This window comes from Amphiura filiformis, chromosome 18, assembly GCF_039555335.1.
Source record: "Amphiura filiformis chromosome 18, Afil_fr2py, whole genome shotgun sequence".
NCBI lineage: Eukaryota > Metazoa > Echinodermata > Ophiuroidea > Amphilepidida > Amphiuridae > Amphiura > Amphiura filiformis.
In genome coordinates, this window is record NC_092645.1 from 36,073,582 (window position 1) to 36,080,227 (window position 6,646).

At 38.4% G+C, this 6,646-nt stretch overlaps 1 long non-coding RNA gene across 1 annotated transcript; it reads left to right on the forward strand.

Annotated features, from left to right (window-relative positions):
* Nucleotides 1-388: 388 nt before the first annotated feature.
* On the forward strand, nucleotides 389-4,882 carry LOC140139453 (uncharacterized). Its single transcript, XR_011857127.1, has 3 exons — nucleotides 389-744; nucleotides 2,225-2,324; nucleotides 3,663-4,882. It is a non-coding gene; the product is annotated as an uncharacterized lncRNA (long non-coding RNA).
* Nucleotides 4,883-6,646: the final 1,764 nt, after the last annotated feature.

A 6,646-nucleotide genomic window follows, 5' to 3' on the forward strand; every position in this document is an offset into this window, starting at 1 on the left:
CCGCTGCGCTGCACTTCATGCGCCAACCGCCTAAAATGCGCCCCGCCTAAATCGCGCCACCGCCTAACTTTATCCACCCGCCTAAAATGCACCACCTGCTTAAACTGATAAATTGCGCCAATGGCAATGTCGCTATCCTATCCCGAAACTCAGCGATGCTGAAATCCCGCTATCCCGAAATCCCGCCAAAGCGGCCGACATCCAGCAATCCCGCAAAAGCGGCCGACATCCAGCAATCTCGCAAAAGCGGCCGACATCCACACTGAAAACTTAAACTAGTCAATTGCAGGCTGGACTAGCTTTAAACTAGTCAAACTGGTTAGTCAAGCCTGCTTGACTAGCTTTAGCTAGTATTTCAACCTAGTCAAGCCTGCTGGACTAGTTTTCAGCCAGCTGGACTAGTTTTTGATTAGTCCAGCTGGCTTGACTAATGTGATTTGTCCTGCTTGACTAGTTTTAAGGATTGACTAGCTTATGGTTAGTCAAGCAGGAAGGAAGATGGACTGGCTTGACTAGCTTAAGTTAGTCAATTTGCCAGTACTCTGTGGTATGTGACCTCTGACCCAACTGAAATCTAAGCAGGTCTTCAAGTGGGCAAACATAGATTTTGCAACTGTCAACTGCTGAGGTCAACTGCATACTCACTTCAATGGTTCACTACAGAGCAACGCTCTCAAGTTTTTGCCACAAAATGTCCTGGAATTAATTCATCCAGATTTTGTATAACATGTCATTCACTTCTAGGTAAGTCTTGCTTTGTGTTGATATATGTAAGGTTGCAATTTGTTATAATATTACATCAGAAAGACAAAAATAATATCAGCTCAGAGGCCTATATGCACCGTATACAGTAAACAGCACAATACATACATCATGCATGATACATATTGTTGTTTATAGCAATCATGTGTACACTATATATATGATATTCTACAATGTACTTGTAGGCCTATTTGGGCCTTGGTCATCAATTTTAGTAAAAGTAGGCCTACATGCCTTGGCACCTTTATAATGATATAAGCATGATAAGGTATTGGTAAGCTAGCTGATGAGCCCAGATCCTCCAGTTAAATTAGGGACTGCCTCTGTGTACACTAATATTATAAGCCACTACTGGGGATGGGGGTAAAGTTGTGTACGGTACTGTTTTTGATACTTTATTGTTTGTTGCTATAATTTATTCTAAATGTAAAGTACAATTCATGGTTCAAGGACCACAATGGAATTAGAATAAACTACTTGGAATAAAGTGAAATTAAATTGGGAGGGGGGGGGGACTTTTTGGCTAGCCGAAAAGGGGGGGGGGGGGGCAATTTTGGTACACCCTTCAGGGGCACCTTTTAAATAAAATGATCTTAAAAGGCTTAGGAAACAGTATGGAAATGCTATGTAAATTTTCCTACTCGCAATATAGACCATGGTTGCAAAATGAGATCCCAAAAATTTGGCATATAGGGGACCTACACAAGGGGTGGATTTTGGGCAGGCCTAGAGGTAGGGGCAAGCATTTTTGGGTATGCCGTTTGCAAATTCCTCCAGGGGCTCTCAACAATTACAAAGCCCCAGTTATAAATTAATCAAACACATGATGATGAAGATCGTCTGTAAATTCAAAGCGACCCATGATTGAGCCACATTTCAAGAACATTTTGAGCAATTTTAACCCCTATTTTGTTCTAAAACGAGTATTATTTTTATTTGGATTGAAAAACTACCACTATTTTTCATAATTTCGACTTTCGAGAACATTCGGATATTAAGAAACCTTAATTTTGGTAAACTAGTAAAGTGATCAAATTTGAAATACATATTAATTAAAATATTACCCAACATGTTTACAAACAGAATACAGAGCGTGTTGACGTGTGGTGTGCTGGTGGTATACATTTATGTGCCATGCTTAGGCTAATTAAACTTAGCAGAAATCATTAATTAAAGCTGGATGGATGCTTTTTTGTTCATAAATACTATATATTAATAGACCAACTAGAAATTTTAAACAGATTTTTTTCACTATTATTAAGAAATTTAAAGTCAAACTTAAAACCAATTTCAAATATGACTCATTTAAATAGTAATAACTTGCTAAAAATGCTATGTACATGGTCTGCAAAATTATTAATTATCACTTTTTAGAATAATAACCACGACCCAAACAAAATCTACAGTCGACAGTTTGTCAAATTATACCATTTTAATGTCATGTATTTTTTTTCATGTATAGGTTCTGTTCCTTTTCTGACGAGATGCAACCGTGAAGCTTGAAAGACCCAAAGCCATCATATACACTATACAGTCTGGAGGATTTCACTCAAATACCAAAGGTAATTGAAAAATGTATGACCAGATGACAGCCTCATCCCCTACTGTTACAAATATCTTATCAAAAGGAAGATTTTTTTGGTATCAGAAGAAAGCTCATATATTATAACCCCAAGTGAAATTTTATGCCTGAAATATGTTACGTTTTAGCATGTTTAAATGTTATAAACTGTGATTACCACACAATGGTTCTCAGTGGCGGCACCAAGATTTTGGGTGGGTGTGGGGGATGGGGAGTAAATTTCAGGGGGGGGGGCAAAATCAACAAATTTTGGGTAAAATTGCTGCAAAAAGTGAAAATTTAAGTTGAAAGTGGGGGCCAAGAAAAATATGGGGGAAGCAAATGCCCCCGTATTGCCTCAATTATTGGTTCTATGGCCATTTTAAAACACATTTTTGCTTCTAAATGTTAAAACTGCTACTAAGGCAATTTAACTCGAAAGTCATCACCAAGAAATCAGAAATTAGTGTGATGCCGGCCTCAATGTGAGGGATCTTTAAAACACAACAGAATGTCAGAATCTGACCATGCCCTTTACGACAGTACGCTATATTTGTAAACACTGTCCCTGGTAAACACTGTCCCAAAAAATGATGTGGAAATACATGACCAACCAAAATTTTGGAGGTGTAAGAACTTCCGTAAATTTTGGTGATTTAATTGGTGGGACTATTACGGAACCCCCAAAGTGACATGGAAGAAAAAAAACTTAGGGCCCAAGATAGGAACTTGGGGCCCCGACATCGTAACTTGGGGTCCGAGTTAGTAACTCGGGCCCCGAAATACTATCTCGGACTCCCGGCTTAGTAAGTTGGGGCCCGAGTTACTAATTCGGGGCCCTGAGTTACTATCTCGGGCCCCAAGTTACTATCTCAGGGCCTGAGTTACTATCTCAAACCCGAGTTACTAATGCGGGGCCACACTATCTCGTGCCCCAAGTTACTATCTCAGACCCTGAGTTACTAAGTCGGGGCCCCAAGTTACTATCTCGGGGCCCGAGTTACTATTTCGGGCCCTGAGTTACTACCTCGGGCCATGATGTACTATGTCGGACCCCGAGTTACTATGACGGGACCCCGAGTTTCTATGTCGGGACCCCAAGTTACTATCTCTGGACCCTGAGTTACTATCTCAGGGCCCCGAGTTACTATCTCGGGCCGTGAGTTACTAAGTCATATCACTTTGGGGGCTCCGTAGACTATACATGTATTAAACTGTAAATAGAGTTCTTGCTGACACAAAATATTTGTTCAGAAAACTGCCAGATGTGAAAGTAGGAATATTCATTTTGCCTATTAAAGTTTAACTAATAGTAACTTTTTGTATAATTTGCTTTCAGGTTCTGCTGAAATGTAACCCAACTGTGGTAGAAATGGACTTCCAACAATTGCAACTCATCAAGAAGAAAATGCTGTACATCAGCCGTGCAAAATAACGAGTTAAAGACGTTACACAAACAAGCAGTGTGAAAAAAGAACCTTGCACTAATTTTGCCTGTCAAAGATGGATTTATCTGAATCATGCACATGAAACTTGCCTGATTCATGATCTAATACGCATTCAAAATGATTTCATCAAAACTTTTGATTGTGGTGACTTCATTATTGTGAATATGAGTGACAAACTTTAATGACTATTTTTCTCCCAATCAGGCATTAATAAATTATAATGCCCTTTCCGACCAGCGGTGGTCTGCTATCTCTAAGGACCACAATCTCTATAAGGTTCGCTTTCTCTAAGGTTCGCAAATATGAATTGTAGATTTAAAAAAAAGGAACATCATGAGTTTGTTTGCTGGATGACTATAATATGCAATGACGTCACTGCCATATCAGTGTGAAAAATGGTATTTATACCTATCCATGATGCTTATTTTGTATGTTAATTTGTATGATATCTGGATTGACTCTATACTGTGAATTGTAATCAACATGATCAATATTAATGTTTTTAATCTGTCAAACCAAGCTGTTTTTAACAAAAAACAGTTACGGTTTTGACAGATTAAATACATTTATAATTAGTTATTTATTTACTAAATTTCATAAACAGAAATCTTTGTAATTTATGTTTAAGGCTTTTATAATAATATTATGAAGAGTTAGGTATCATAATGTTTTGTTGGATGCAAGATAAGAATGTCATAAAGTTTTTCTAATGTTATTTTGGACTTTGAATTGTTTCTTATTTCAGAATCTATTGTCTCCAAAAGAGGATAGGATACAGTCTGTGGTGGGTACTAGGTAGCCAGATGAAATGAGACAACATGGTCAGAAGAGAAAAATCAAAATCCTCGCCAACATGCAGGTCTAGTTCTGTACTAATTATTGGTGCTTGCTTTTGCTTCATATTTCACTATTTATGCTGCATGATTCAAGATTATCTATGGAATAATTCTTGTAAATTCATGCAGGGAAGCAATAAGCAAACATTAATCTATCTAGACTAAATCCACATGTGGCTCATTTACTTTCCAATTGTATAACCCTTATCAGACTGTATCCAATCTGCAACTGCATGTATGGTTTGCATTAGGTTTGTTCGGCTGGCTGGACTAGCTTGAGGTTAGTCGAGCATGTTACATTAGTCATTAGTCCAGCTGGCTTGACTAGGGCTATGTTAGTCCAGATGGGCACCAGTTGGACTAACTTAAAGCTAGTCAATAACTAGTCGAGCGACTAACCTTAACTAGTCCAGCATGCTGGACTAACATCAAGCTAGTCAAGAAACTAGTCAAGCGACTAACCTGAACTAGTCCAGCGTGCTGGACTAACATCAAGCTAGTCAAGCGACTAACCAAAAGCTAGTCAAGCGACTAACTAAAAGCTAGTCCAGCATGCTGGACTAAGATAAGTTAGTCAACCATGTTAGTCCAGCAAAATTGACTAGCTTAAAGCTAGTCCAGGTGGGCACCATCTGGACTAGCTTTAAGTTAGTCCAGCTGACCAATTTAGGTTTTCAGTGCAGCAATCTCGCAAAAGCGGCCGACATCCAGCAATCTCGCAAAAGCGGCCGACATCCAGCAATCTCGCAAAAGCGGCCGACATCCAGCAATCTCGCAAAAGCGGCCGACATCCAGCAATCTCGCAAAAGCGGCCGACATCCAGCAATCGCGACATCCAGCAATGAAACATGAGACGATACTGTGCATGTGCTGGATGCAACCTGAACCTTGGAAAGTTAGACAGAAATAATATGGTGCCGTGTTAATATAATAGTAATCGCGATCATATAGTTAGTCAGATTAAATGTTATGCCATAAATGTAGTGATGACCTTGTGACAGATGCATAGTTGATTAAATGGAAGGCTTCACTCATCAGGCCATGGTCATCTCGTATCTTTAATAGTTTAAAAATGATAATAGGCTGGATATAGCCTATGGGATAAACCCAATGTTTATCGAATTTTTTAAATGTAATTTATCGAATTTCTTAGAATTCCTAGAGAAATGGTATTTCCTTTTCTTTCTTCAATATTTGCGTATTTAAACACATGATAAAAGCCCGTTTGCTCATTAGTTTGGGCAATTTGTTTGAATCTGGTCCCATTAGGACCCAAGCCTGTTTCCGACCGGATATAAACAAACGAACAAAAATGATTAACAATGTGTTTGATTTATATAATATGCCAAAAAGCATGAATGGTCTTAATTTAAAGCCATAATGTACGATCTTTTTTTTTTTTTTTTTCAAACCTGAACTTTTGGTAATGTTTATACATGTCCCAACTTACACCTAAAGGAATCGGCCAAATTGGTTGTGTTAGTAGCTCAATACACAGAGCGATTTTGACATATAATTATGACTTTATGTCCGCCATAGATAGAACTCAATGTTAAATGACCAAAATAGCCAGTGGGTTTCTTTCACTTTTCCTGGTTGGACAGAATGTCTTCCCAGCAGTTATTACTAACATCATTTCAGCATTTTGGGTAAGGAATAACAAAATTAAAATTTGACGGAATTAATAAATGGTTTCAAGAACCCAGCAACTATAGCAAGAACCTTGCATGAGAAAAACTCGAACTTTCCAGTGCGTCCCTTGCCTTAGCAGCCCTTGCTTAGGCCGTATACAATTATTTCCTGGCTCTCGTACTTCCTCAACTTCTCCGCTCCTAAAACTTATAGGATTCGGTATTCAAAAAATAAAAAAGAAAGAAAAAAAAAAAAAAAACAGATTAAAATCAATTCAATACCTTCGAATGTTTTGGTAAAATTTAATACAGAATAGGCTTAATAATAATAAACGGTATAGAGTACACTGGGGGGGGCTCGAATTACATTAGCACAGGGGTGTGCCGCTGGAACTCCGATATCTATAC